Here is a 13,671-nt window from a genome sequence, read left to right on the forward strand (position 1 = left end):
TTCAAAAGCCAAAGATCTAAATTAATAACTCCTCTTTTCAAAAGGTGGTGATGGCCACATATTTAAAAATAGAGAAGCATGTAACTCACATTAGTAGGAGTTAGCCATCTAAGAACCTTTTAAACTGGTATGCACTAGGAACACAAGCCCAGTTTGGAAAGGGTAGGCCACAATCCTGGAGTCTCAGGTTCCTGTGCTATTCTGAAAAAGAGATTGAACATATTAAGTTACACAGACAAGTTTGTGAAAGTCAGTTTTGTGACTCAGAAAGTGAGGATTCTTCTGAAAACCTTAGGTGCTCAAAGTTTGTGATGGCCTGAGAATTTCAGCTTCCATTTAAAAACAAATAAATCCATTTTCAGACATCACTTAGGGCAGAAGTGAAAAATATGAATCCTAAATTCCAATAAGATGGTCTGCACATACAAAAAACTACATTGATTATTTTTAACATCTCAACATTTTTTAGTCATGATGTCTCGTGGGCTGGCTGAGATTCTGGAATGCTGGGGGCTGGTTTATCCCACTTTTGTAAAAATAGCACATGTCTAGCAAATGCAAAAAAGCTGAAGAACTTTCCACACCACCTTTTGTTGTGTGCTCGCAGGGTGGGACAATGTAACATACTTTTGCTTTACTTTTAGAAAGTCCTCATTGGGACTTACTGGCAAATGTACAAGTCATTTCTATTTCTGTGAATACAGTGTTGAAGATGAAACTTTCTGTTGCTGGCCACTTTCCAGCCAGCACTATCTGTTTATTACAGGCCATGTGTGGGAATGGAGTCATAAACAACCTCTCACTTTGGCAAAACCAGAACACTAATCACTTTTGTATTAGCTCCAATAAATCCTGAAAAAGTAAATGTTGTGGATTAAAAAGATAATAATGTGCTAATCCTTTCTGTGGTCACTAACCATTTTAAGCTGTTCCATCTCTCATGCCTGAAGGATAAATCCTCTGGCTCTTGATGAAAGGCTAGATAGTGAAGTACGTCTGCACATCAAACACCACACTTGTTATCAACAAATGCATTTTTCTTACTCCTGCAGATCATTTTTGATCCACTTCTACCTTTAATCCCAGATCTCACTTTTCCTCTCCTATCCCACACCCTGGTCCTCTGTCAGCAGGACTCCAAACAGAGAGACCTTCCTGAGCTCCTGACTGGTGGTGGGGGTTCAGAGTTATTTCTGGCAGAAATATAGGGAACTATTATTTTGTTCCCTATGGGGAAAAATAGGTTAAATTTCTGTACAGTCAAAAGGACTGATAGACTTGTAGTAGTCACATCCAACTAGCCCATTTCACAGGTTAAGTGAATCACAAAATTAATTGTTAATTACATAACAACAGAATTGTTGTGGACATACTCTGGCACCTGTTAAAGACAGGTTTTGCCATTTCCCTTGGCAATGGAGCTGCCCTGAGCTCCAGCCAGAAGAGGGGGCAAGGGAAACAAAACAGCTGAAGGAGGTGCTACATACAGTTTTCAAAGTTTATTTCTGCTTTTTAAGAAGGTTGAAAAAATCACAGCTTGAAAAGCTTCTGACTCTAAGAGATGCAGTAGCTGTTTGCAGCAGTTTCAGTTGCATATGCGAAACTGAGACATGAAGGCAAAAACATCCTTCAGATCAGTTCCTGCTCCTAATCTCCAATAAATATTTTTAGCAGGTGTATCAAAGCCACAGCAAGTGCCAGCACACCCTGTAAGCCATCACAGGATTGTTCACAGCATACAGCTATCACACACTTTTGACTTTTCATGTTTGGCACTGGAAGTGGTGTTTTTTCTGTTGCAAAGTGAATATCGTTCCTTACACAGAAATGCAGGAACCTCATTGTATGTGGAACAAGCAGTTGATTAAAGATTGGAATAGCAATGAATATATTAAAGTGGAATGTACTTGGGTAATTGATTAATTGGTGCAGTCTAAGCTACTTGCAGAGCATTACATTCACTCCCTGTTAAATCAATTTTTGTCTTTTGTCCAAGCCTTGTGACTGAGAGCTGAAAAGCATGAACAATTATTGAAATCATCCAGGCTGGTTCTGTGGGAGCTGGGAAGTGCCCAGGATCCCATTTGCAGCCTGTTGCTTGCCTTGGATCTCACTCTTACATTTCATTAGTATCTCAGGACTGCAGGCAGGTGGAAGATGTAATTAGTAATGCTCTTATCTTCCCACAGCCCACTTTTGCATTTCTCCCACCTTGTTGCTGCATTCTTAAAATTAAAAACCCATGGTCTCATGCAGAAAGAAATGGCACAGTGACATTTTAATTAATGCATTCATCCAAGGGAATATGGGATTGTGGTGAGAAACTTCAGCCTGGGATAGGAACTACACATTCCTTAGCAACACAAGAATACCAGAAAGGACTCCATGATCACATTTAAAAATCACAGAGCACCTGAAAGGACAGACTGATGACTCTGGGCTAACAACAGAACAAGCAGCTCTGCAAAGTAGGACTGTGTTCAGGACTAGCTACTAAGGACCAGGGAGAAGAACAAGATGGGATAAGATAGACTTCCAAGAGCCTGCTTTATAAGATTCAGTTTCAAATCAAATCTGTTTATCTTTGTCACAGTTCATTGAAAACAATGAGTGAGGCTTTTAAAAGTGTTTAACAGACAGAAGCTGGAGGAAGGTGAACCTTTAGATTCATTCACAGGGCACAGACCCATCCCCAGAGTAACTAGCTTACCCTTGTTTTGTTATTTACTTAAGAGTATTTCAACAGGCTTTGAGTCTAGTGTTTAGGAAAATGCTGAAAGTGAAGCACTGACCAAAAAATAGTAATTAGTAAATTAGTAAAATACCAATTTCCCAATTAGAGAAGCATATGTATAAACATTTACAGAATTAGGGCCTAGAGTGTTTTGTTTGCTTCTCAACCCTCCAAGTATGCAGTTGTTTGAATGTGTCTTTCATTTTGATGCCTAAATGTGCCCTTTTTAAAAGCCTGCCTTCCAGTTGCTACTTTAAAGAAAGTTTGTATGTCTAGCTTTTTATTTCTCACACAACCTAAAACTCCACCAAAACATCAGCTACTCTTGGCATCTGAAAATTAGCCTCACCATGAATATTCAGAGTTGGGAGCCCCTTACACTGCAATATAATAGCAGGCTGCCTCATTCACTTGCATAGGAACTCTTTATTATCAGCAAACATGGTTTTGACAACCACTCTGAGGCAACACGGCTCTATATCAAATACCAGCAGAATTTGCATGAGTTTTCCTGCTAATTGCTGGAGTGCACTGTGCTGTGTGATGGCCAGGGAATGCAGCAGGGAGGTCTGAGCTTTGCCAGTCACTTGCAATGTAGGATTCAGCTAATGGGAGTTTATTAGCTCCGAGGAGCAGCATTTAATGAGCTGCCACCCTGACGCCAGGCCTGCTTTCCAAGTGGTGAACTGTGCCTGCCAGCTCAGAAGGGATGTGTGAGAGAGAAGGAGGACACCACAAAGCAAACCCACAGAAATCCCAAATGGCAAAGTGGGTGAGCCCTTGATAACCTTTTAGAAATGGAAATAAAATTGGAAAAAAAAATGGAAATAATATCACCATTAAAAATGGGTGTTTCCATGGGTGCACACTCTTCTGTCATAGTGGGGTCATTGTAAATTAATGTATCAAATATTCATGTTATTTTGAATGTAACTGGAAAAGAAAAATCCTTGCTGGTGTACTCTTTCTCATCACTGTGATGTAAATATGCTTAATAGCATCACTGTAAAACATGATTATCAACAGTACTTGGTATAACACTGAGTGTAAACTGCTCCTTAATTAGTGCTGCTGTTACTTTGATTTATTCCTATAGGATGGTTGCTGGTCTTGACAGCACACCCGCTTCTCCACTCTCTTAAGTCATCATTGTGTTGGTTTATTATTTTAATCAGGACTCTGACCTGCACTAAAAAATAAAAAGAAGCCCATTTTGCAGAGACAGACAGTCAAATCTCTTATCTCTGGTTTCTTTAGGTGACTCTCTGTAAGAGTCTCTCTGATACTGCGACACTGATGAGCGAGAACAATTTACCACTAAGGCATAATAAGGGAAAATGTAATAAAATGTCACCAGACACTGCTTATTTACAGTTGTTTGGCTAAAAAATAGGTTTCATAAAGCTTAGGTCAATTTGGAAACCACCTGAACACATGGCTTCCTGGATTTATGCCTCAATAAGCCTCAATATATGCTCATAGCCACTTCAGAATGCTGTGCCTATTCATCTCACCTGCAGTCAAAAACTGTGCAGAGGGCTGAGATCAAATGTGGCAGGGATCCTGTTCCAGGTGGGAAACACTGGCCTGAGGCCCTGGAGATGTGGCTGCAGATACAAGCTCCCCATTTCTGAATGACCTCTGCCAAGTTGCCCCTCTTTGTTGTGCTGTCCACCTTTGTTTAGACAATCAAATAAATATAGCTTACAAGTCACTAAAGCAAATTTCCTGGGGGGTGCCTCAGACAAAGAGGGTACCAGCCTCTTGTTGGGCAATGCCCACCCTCCTGCAGGGCAAGTATTTAATGACAGTGGTATGTTTTCTCTATGGTACTCCTTAACTCATACTGCCATGTCTATTCCTGCAAGCATGTTAATTAATCAATTGCCAATGCAGCATGAAAAAAATAAATACTGCAGTCTCAAAGGGGTTTCAAATCCACAAATGGCCCCAAACCAGTTCGGTCCAGTGCTGCCCTGTGGCCCTGCCTAATGTATTTTGATGCTGGTATCTCAGAGCATGGACTTATCTTCAAAAGAGGGACAAAAGTGGCATCTCTGCTCCAACAGGGATTGCTCAGATTACTTCCATGGAGTCATTTCCTGCATGTCACTAGCTCCGAGCTCACTCTGTCCCAGAATAGCACTGAAGCTGCTCAGAAGAAATTTAAGTCTCTTGCTTGTGTTGCAGTTCCAGACACCTGTAGCCCTGTCCTTATCATTTCCCTTTCCTCCTTTTCTCTGGAAAGGCATCTCCTCACTCCTGATCTCCTTGAGTGGGATGTTGTCCTGGCTGTGGGAGGAGGAAGGCAGTGGCAGCCCCTGACAGTATTTCTAGGATAAGGAGTGGGTAAGGAGTTGAGTACCACCCCAGTATCTCACTATCTTTGCTGATGACAGAATTCACATTCAAGAAGAGATTGCTTTTCAACTTTCAGTTGGTATAAAGCAGTGCTTGCACACTTCCAGCCTGGAATTGTGTGGATATTGAGAGGGAAGGAGGTGTTCTGTGGTCACAGATGTGATTTTCTTCTGATACTGTCTAAAGACAGACTGTGTTTAGTGTATTAAATCTGTATCTGGGTGTCCACAGCACCTCTGTGTTCAAAGGACTTCCTTGCTTCCAAGATTCTTTGCACCTATTACTTAAACTTCCCCATGCCTTTAAGGTTCTTTATGTTCCTACATTCTTTGGGACTCTGTCCTGACTTACATATCAGCCCCTTACCTTACAGGCTGCTGTGCTTACAGTTGCTTTCCTTCAGAGAAACCAGTGTGAGCTGTGTCAGGTTTTGTGTCAGGAACCTGTTCTCTTGCCAGCAGGAGTTGCCTGAATTCTGCTGGCACTTCTTTCCATGAGACCTGAGCTGGGCTGGTTGCCCCAGTACTGCCCTGCCCTCTGGGCCTTTGTTTATGGCAAGGCAGTTTGTCCTGAATCAGAGTAATGTCTGAGATAAAGCTAAAATGAAATGAAATTAGTTGTCTTTTTCCACTGGTTTTGGATGAGGCCTTTCATCATTAGTCTGTGATATATTTTGATTTTTAAATTGTTTTACATTTACCATGACAAAAGAATGATTTAAAGTGAAGATGAGAGATATCCTTATGCAATATCACATCCTTCAGTGCTTGGCTCCAAGAAAATTGTGCATTATTACAGCATGAATCAGGTTAGATGAGCATTTGCCCAAAAGAAAGGTTTATGTCTATGTACCTGCACACACAACCTAAAGGCACAGGGTTTGCTTTAAAACTCTTTTCCTTACTGATCACACTTGAATTTAGAAAAGTATATATATTTTAAAAGCATGCTTTATAAGCAGTACATGCCCTGGAATTTTTCATGAAAGCCACAGGTATACTGCAATCAAGATAAAGACCTGCTCAGAAAGGGTGTCTACCTGAAATGTCCAAGGCTGAAGTGCCCCACAACTGCCTGGTATCCTCATCAATTTTCCTTGCTGCTATATTTTTCATCACATATCCCACGAGGAAGCTGCTTCCCCTGTTTTTCCAGGTGCTGTGCAGGGCTGGGTGGGAGCTCTTGGGTGGGATGTATCTGGGAATCCATGTGGATCCAGCACCATGCTCCTGCCAGCCACCCCACATGCCACAAGCCATGTGCCTCCCCTGGTGTTAGGCAGGACTAAGCTTGTAAACCCCACACTTCAAAAAGGCCTTTGTAAAATGTGATCATAGGAAGGGAAGCATTTTTGGGAGACTATTCCTGGAAAGGTATTTTAAATAGTTCCTAGCATACAGTTCCATTATATTTAATATGAAGAGCCAGGAGGGCAGAGAAGATGGAGTGTTGCAGTCCCAAGCTAGGGTTGCTCTCACTACAGGCTGAAGGGAGTTGGGTTTAACTGCTTGGCCAAGTGGCACCACGTGAGTCTGGCAGGAATTCTGAGAGTGTGAGGCTGGGAAATGCTTCCTTTGGTTCCCACCTTGGGTGGATGCACTTGTGTGTGTAATGTACACACAGAGCAGCTCTGCTGGAAAAGTGATCCCAGGGCCTGACACTGAGCTCGGAAGAGTAATTTCTCAGAACAGCAGCCAGCATGACTTGGATAAACTTTTACATCATTGAAGGTAGATTTGTGTAAGGCTCGTACCATCCTTTAAATTTCAGCAGGAGAGTTTATTTAACAGATGAAAACTTTCCCTGGTTTCTCAAGTGTGCATACCTGTGTAAGACCCTCCCAGAGATGCTGATGTGGTCTGACTGCGCCACCTGAAATCCACACCTTAGATGGTGCCACCAAAACCAGCCCTTGGTCAGGATGCTGCTCTTGTTGAATTCTCTGTGGTGCAGCTCCACTGAGCATCAGTTTTTAAAGCAGGTAACACCTCATGCTTGCAAACAGGGATTACAAACAAATGCCTGGCATTAGAGCCACAGCTTAAACAAGCTGCAAAGTTCAGTACAGGGTGAATGGAAGTTCCTGTAGGCTTTAAACAGAAGGACATTTTCCTGCTGCTCTCACAGGCTCATAAGTGAGTGCTGGGCCACTGCATTTGGTGTTGCTGTGGCATTGTAATAAATTGGGGATTTGATTCCAGGACTCCAACACTGAGATAGTTGCTTGGGTACAGACTCAGGGCTGGGTGACACTTCTGAAGTCATGTCACATGGAGATATTCCTGATCCTTTCATTCATTTTTAGGATTTGCTGAATAATTGCCTTTTTTTGATCTAGGAATAGAAGTTACAATTTGCTGCTGGTCAGGGAACAGTTAAGCCTTCCTCCAGGGCTATTTTTAAACGTGGCAACAACTGTCCTCAGTGTTTGTAATCTGTCCAGAAATAGACACCACTTAACAAGAACTCTAAGCAAAGAGAAGAGCCTTTTTCAGGAATTCCCACTCTTCAAAGGTGGTGGGTTTGGAGATCACTTTCAGGCCAAGGACACTTGGTGATCCCAGTGCTGCTGGAGCAACTCCACCACAGTGGCTCCAGGAGGGGACAGCACAAACCCACATCACAAAACCCCAGATCTGTGCAGGCCAGGCCAGGTGGTTCCCCCAAGGCCAACTGGAGCCAATCCAGCATGGTCACACTGTGTGTATGTCCCTGGCACCATGGAGTGTGTGCCTTGCTCATAGTTTGTGTCCCCATCTTGTCACTCACGCCGAGCCTAATCACTTATCAGGCAATTCTAGTGTGAACAGCAGTTGTGTACTTCAGTGGCAGGTCCCCTTATGTTCAAACCAGTCAGGCCACACTCATTATGTCAAGGAGAAGAGAAAAAATCTCCACAATTGTAAGACTTCCTCAGCTTTCTCCCCTACTTCAAAGCAGCTCACTCTATGAGGGGTGGATAGCATTTGCAGAAAATGCATCTGCCTTCCCTATTCCTCATCACATGTATTGAGTTATTCTTCATATTTCATGTTGAGTGCTGTGTGCAATAATCAAAAATAGCCTCAGGAAAATGTGTAAGTCAGCAAAGGCCTGTTTCCCTTGGTCAGTGCCTGTGATGGGCAGTGCTAGCAATAAGTGTCTACCACAGCTGGAAGAGCCACACTTCTTGTCTCCTGTATCCCTGTGTCACACTGTGCCCAGGAAGCTGAGCTCTGCATCACTAATTTTAGACAACCCAGAGAGCTTTTTATGCCTGCAAGGCTGGATTAAGTTTGGGTTTGAGTCTGAAAGTTCAGTCAACTGTCTTTGTAAAACCATGTAAGTACAGGAGCGTGCTGGAGTGTAACTGGAGCACTGTTGGTGGAACTGAAGGGTGTGCTTGTACAGCATTCAGGGAGCCTGGCAGGTTTTCAGGCTTCAGACTACAAAAAACCTAATGTACCCATACATAGGTGTGGGTATCTGTCTGTCCTCAGGCAGAATATAAACCTGAATATTACAGGTGTGTTCTTGACTTGCTGAATCCAATGTACATTTTGCCTGACTTGAGCAAGATAGAGCCCTTTAAGGTGCTATTTTCTCACTGGAGACTGGAAAATTATTATTTTAAAATAGAATAGAAAGCAGCTCAGTGTAGGCAAGCCTCTGTCATTTGCCAGAGACATTTCTGGCATACGAGCAAGAAGTAGTAGTTTAAGCAGGAATTGAAAATGTGCTTTTCTGTGCAAGGGGTTGAAGATTATAGCTGCCTGTGATTTCTGTGTCTGATAGTTCTGAGTTGTGAAGGGAACATTTCATTCTCAGCCAGCTCTGATAGGTGAGAATCCTGAGATCTGTTTTAGAATATCCCTGAAAGTTAACACTGAAGTTGCAGCACCTTGTGAGCAGTTCAGGAGGTACAGCCAGACCTGAATTGCACATCTCCTAGGACACACCAGAGTTTACCAGCACTGCTCTCAGCAGGAAGGCAAAGAAGTCACTTTGCAAAGTGGTGACTTGCTTTTGATTAAGCAGACTAGTATGTAATAGTAATTTAATGAAGAGTTTGTGACAGCGTGTTTTTCCCTTATGTTGCCTGTCAGCATTCATCCCAGTGGGTTTTTTTTTTAATTTTTATCACTAGATCCAAGTGAAAAGACTGACCTTCAAAGGAACTGAATTTCAAAACAAGGTTATGCGAAGTGCCAGGGACTGATAAGACATCTATGAGTGTAATGCACCTCTGCATTGAGGCTCTGTTAAGAAAAACAAAATAGACAACCCTGTCACAGTTCTCTTGAGGGCAGGAATTTAAACCACAGGTGTGTAATGAAGATGACAGTAGATGGCTGCGTGTTGAAAAAGTACAAAAGAAGAAAAATGGAGAAAAAGTAGTTAAAAATTCTAATTGTGGCAATAGAAAGGGATAAATTATGTAATGAGTTACTTCTCTGATGGTAAATAAATAGATAGATAGATAGAGCCCAAAAGTTTTAGCCAAGAATATAGATTAAGATGAAAAGCTAGCACCCCAAAGGCTGTTAAAGGGAGTTCAGTTCAGCTGTTTGCTGGCTCCAGCCAAAGGACTAAACAAGGACAAGAGAAGTAAGTTGAGATGAAAAAATTACTTTTGTTAGGTCAATATGCTACACTATCTGTTTTTAATTAGGCCATGACAGCGAATCTCTGCCTCTCTTGCACTGCTCCTATATTCAAAGATCATCCAAAATATGCAAATGTCAGGCTTTTAGAATCCTTTTAGGGATACATTTAGCATATTAAAAGCATACTCTGAGCATTAGCAAGACATACTGAACTGGTGGTTCACAGTCAGACAGACCTGGAGATTACTGAGGCCACAGGATGCTCTGTGTCCTGTAAATTATTATTGTGTATACTTTTTAAATTGAAAGCAGGTCACTGTTTTCCCTACTAATTAAGGCTGGAAGCATATTCCACTCTGTCCATCTGCTTTAATGTGCTGCTTAATAAAATCTCTTTTCTTAACTGATCTATTCAGAGCATGTAAATGTTTCTTAGATTCTTTTCCATCAAGACAATCATGACTAAGTAATCATAAAAGGTAAGTTGGTAATTTAGCCACTGTTAGTCAGAATTTGGACTTCACAGAAGTTCAGGCCAGAGGGAATTGCTATGTCCACTGGACTCTAGCTGTGAGGTGTGGAGTCTCCCCCAGTTATTGAGACCACCATTCAGAATTGCAGCAGACTGGGGGATCCTCATCCTTCCCTGGAAGCAGTTGAGCATTTTCCCTTCTTCTCTGAGTGAGTGTCACTCCCTTAGGACTTCCATGGCTTCCCTGTGCTGCAGCAAGGACTCTTAGCCCCTTTTCACCCTGCTTCACTGCTCCACAAGGATGCCACCTTTGGATGAGAATGGCTGACAGCAAACCTGTCTGAAGGCAGGAGGAGCACTTGGTAGGATGTCCAGGGATGGGAATTATGGTATGTAAACAGGAAATAGATCAGAAAAGGCAGCAGGTTTTGTGCAGGTAGATCTCATTGAATTGTATTAATCAGTTTCCTGCATACCTCCTCTTGGAGCTGCTGGTTTGGGGAAAGTAGAGGTGCAAACTTTTGTTATTCACTGACTTCCCATCCAAACTAGGAAATGAATGGAAGGAGGTGCAGAAAAATGAACTGCTGCTGTTAGAGATGCAGCTGGGGGAGTGATCATGTGAGGACAGCAGTCACTGAGCCCCGTGTGCTTCTGTCCCTCCTCATTTCTTAAGTTCTTCTGGGCCCTAATGAGGAGATACTGCCTCCTGTCCTCTAGAAAAGCTTCAGACTTCTCTGAAGGTGTGTGTTTCCTTCCCTTGTGCTTTTGTGACATTATGTGGAAGATAGTTATTCCACCTTTGCTTGTTCACACCTCTGAAGGATTGTTTCAAGAGCCAGCTTGGAATAGGACACTAAAAACTGCAGGCATTTTTTGAATTAAGTAATTTCAAAATTACCATAGCAATTTGCATAAATTTCTGTGTAATCACTTTAATACATTTTCAGGCTCCCCAAGGCAATGTTTTTAAGGCATGTTACATAGTAAAAGTGGGATGAAACAAATGAATGCTCGTGCACGTAGGGCAGGATTTTCCAAAGCAGTCGGTGTTGGTGGTGCTCTGGAAAGGTTTTCCATCACTGAAGTCTTGATGAAAAATCTTCTCCCCAGATCCTTGCTGAAAGCTCTGCCCACACCAAGTGGGGGTGCAGAGGTGCTGACCCCAGAGCCCTGCAGAGTTTGAGCACAGCCCAGTCAAGAGTTTCCTCTAGAAGCAGTCCATTGCCTTCAAGGTTATTATTTGCATATTTTGGTTTCAAGTACTCAGACTCTTAGAGGGCTGAGCCTCATGTGACCCCACAGTTTGACACTTTGACAGCCCTGAAACTGTTTCCTGAACCTTCTTACAGGTTGTGTTGGCTCTTGAGGTGGGGTTCAGCACTTGGCAGCCCCATAATTTGTGTTTTCTTTTGGTTATCCCCAAGTTTACTGTAGCTTTGGCAGGAGGGCAGGGGGCTTCATGCAGATATCTGTACACTTGCCTCAGGAAATTGCTGCGACTCAAGAAATGAAAGATGATCACTGTAAAGAGGGTTCTCTATGCAAATCTGCTCTGGAACTGGTTTTGCTGTGCATGGCAAGAGTTACTGAAGGTGATCTGTCACACCAAGCATCAGGGCAGACTACAACAATTATTTCTTCATTTCATGTGTCAGTCTCCTATTCTTGTTCTAGGCTGTCTTATTTTAAATCTATACATTTTCAAAATGGTTTCACTGTTCTGTCACTAAAGATTCAGCTCTTTTAGTGAACTGTCAAAGAATCAGTTATTGACTTTCTGTCTTGGCAGAAGAAATGCTTACCTTTCAGCTTCTTCTCTGTATAAGAAATCTACTCCATTTTCCCTTTGTTAGGCTTAAAAGGAGTTCAGTTTGGTAAGGCTTACTGTGCAGCAAATTAATTTTAAGTCTAAAACTGAGAATACTTTCAACAGGAAAGAAATTTTATGAGATACACATCTGCATATGCACCTTTTTATTTTTTTTTTCCAAGAATTAAGGCAGGCAGGAATTGGCCTCAGCATTGAATGTTTATTTCTGTTGTAGTTTCAATATGAATTTCTGTAAAATAAACTTAGTATACACCCAAAATGCACACACACAGCATGTAATTTTATGGATGCTTAGAATAAGCCCTATTTAAGTTTAAAAGTGTTCTGTGTAAACCCAGAAATGCATTTATTTAGTGATGGGTATATCTCATTTGAAATGTGATTTGCTGCTTTTCTTATTTGGGTTAGTTTAAGTCTCATGTGCTAGCTATTGGAAAATGTATATTTTAGCTTCAGAAGAAATTTAATTCAGCTAATTCAATAATCTCACATTTTTGTTTATCCATGGAAGAGTTAACTTGGTGTAGCATTAAATTTAGGGTGAGGTTTGCATATTGGTGAGGTGGTTACACCATAGCGATTTGTGCTGGAGAACTTTTGCTCAAATCTTCCCAGCAACCCTCCATTAACACCCACAGGCACTTTCATTTTTCTTCCAAACAAAATAAAGGAAGTGTGTGTGGGAAATAGGAGAAGTAATTAAAATGGCAAGACATAGGCAGCAATAGACCTCAGCATCATCAAAGCTTTACTTTATAGAATTCTCCAATTTATTGCTGGTGCTTGCAAAGGTATAACACCGAGGTAATTAAACTTGTTTTGTAGTTTGGTCACTTTGCCTGTTATCCTGCTTATTTGGGTGGTATTTTATTAATGATCTCTCAAGGGAAAACTACTGTAGCTGGCAAATTAATGAAATATTAATAACAACCCAAGTGATGTGTGTGTGATTGCACTCTGGAGCAGCCTGACCTGAATGTGCTCTGCTCTCACTGTGCTCCATGAGCAGGAAAGTCACACAGAGCCTGCCTAAGATGAGCCTGGTGTCCCCAGGGACACTCCTGGGTGAGCAGGTGGGGATCCACAGCTGAACCACAGCCAGGGGTGGGCAGCGGAGCAAGATCCACAGACCTGCTCAGCTGGAAAGGATAAAAATGAGCCAAAGGAGCACAACCAAAAAGAATTGGCCTAAGTGAACAAAATCTCCCTGGAGGTCCTGAGGCAGAAAACCAGGCCACAGCTATAAACAATATTACAAGAGACTCTGGCAGAGAAGAAGTGACTGAGAAGCCCATCCTGGCCCTGGGATGACAAAAGCATCCCCTGCAAGCACCTTCCCTGATATTTTGAAAATCCATCCCCTGTTGCTGTGCAGGGCAAGAGTTGCTCTTCTGCCATAAGTGCCAAATCCCCTTTCCTTGGTGTATTTATAACAGAATATCTTTGACTTTGGCCTCTTCTGGTAAGTTGAGGTGCAAGCTTGGAGTCTTTTCCATTGATAACCTTAGTTGGTTTGCTCTGGTCACAAGAAACACATGTAAAGAAGCTGCAACTCTCCTGGAGCAGGCTTGAGGCAGAAGTGCAATACAGTAACAGTTAAAATAGCCAAAAAGGCTTTGTGAAACTTATTAGTTAAAATTTTTGCAAGGCCTCCAGCAAAACAAGAGTTTTTTGGAGTCATTCA

The 13,671-nt window shown here is 42.1% G+C and overlaps 1 protein-coding gene across 3 annotated transcripts in view; it reads left to right on the forward strand.

The window, feature by feature from the left end:
• ERBB4 (erb-b2 receptor tyrosine kinase 4) overlaps positions 1–13,671 on the forward strand; it is a 517,882-nt gene that overhangs the window by 295,343 nt on the left and 208,868 nt on the right. The gene's annotated exons all lie outside the window — the stretch shown is intronic.

The sequence above is a fragment of the Erithacus rubecula genome (genome assembly GCF_903797595.1).
Source record: "Erithacus rubecula genome assembly, chromosome: 8".
NCBI classification, from domain to species: domain Eukaryota; kingdom Metazoa; phylum Chordata; class Aves; order Passeriformes; family Muscicapidae; genus Erithacus; species Erithacus rubecula.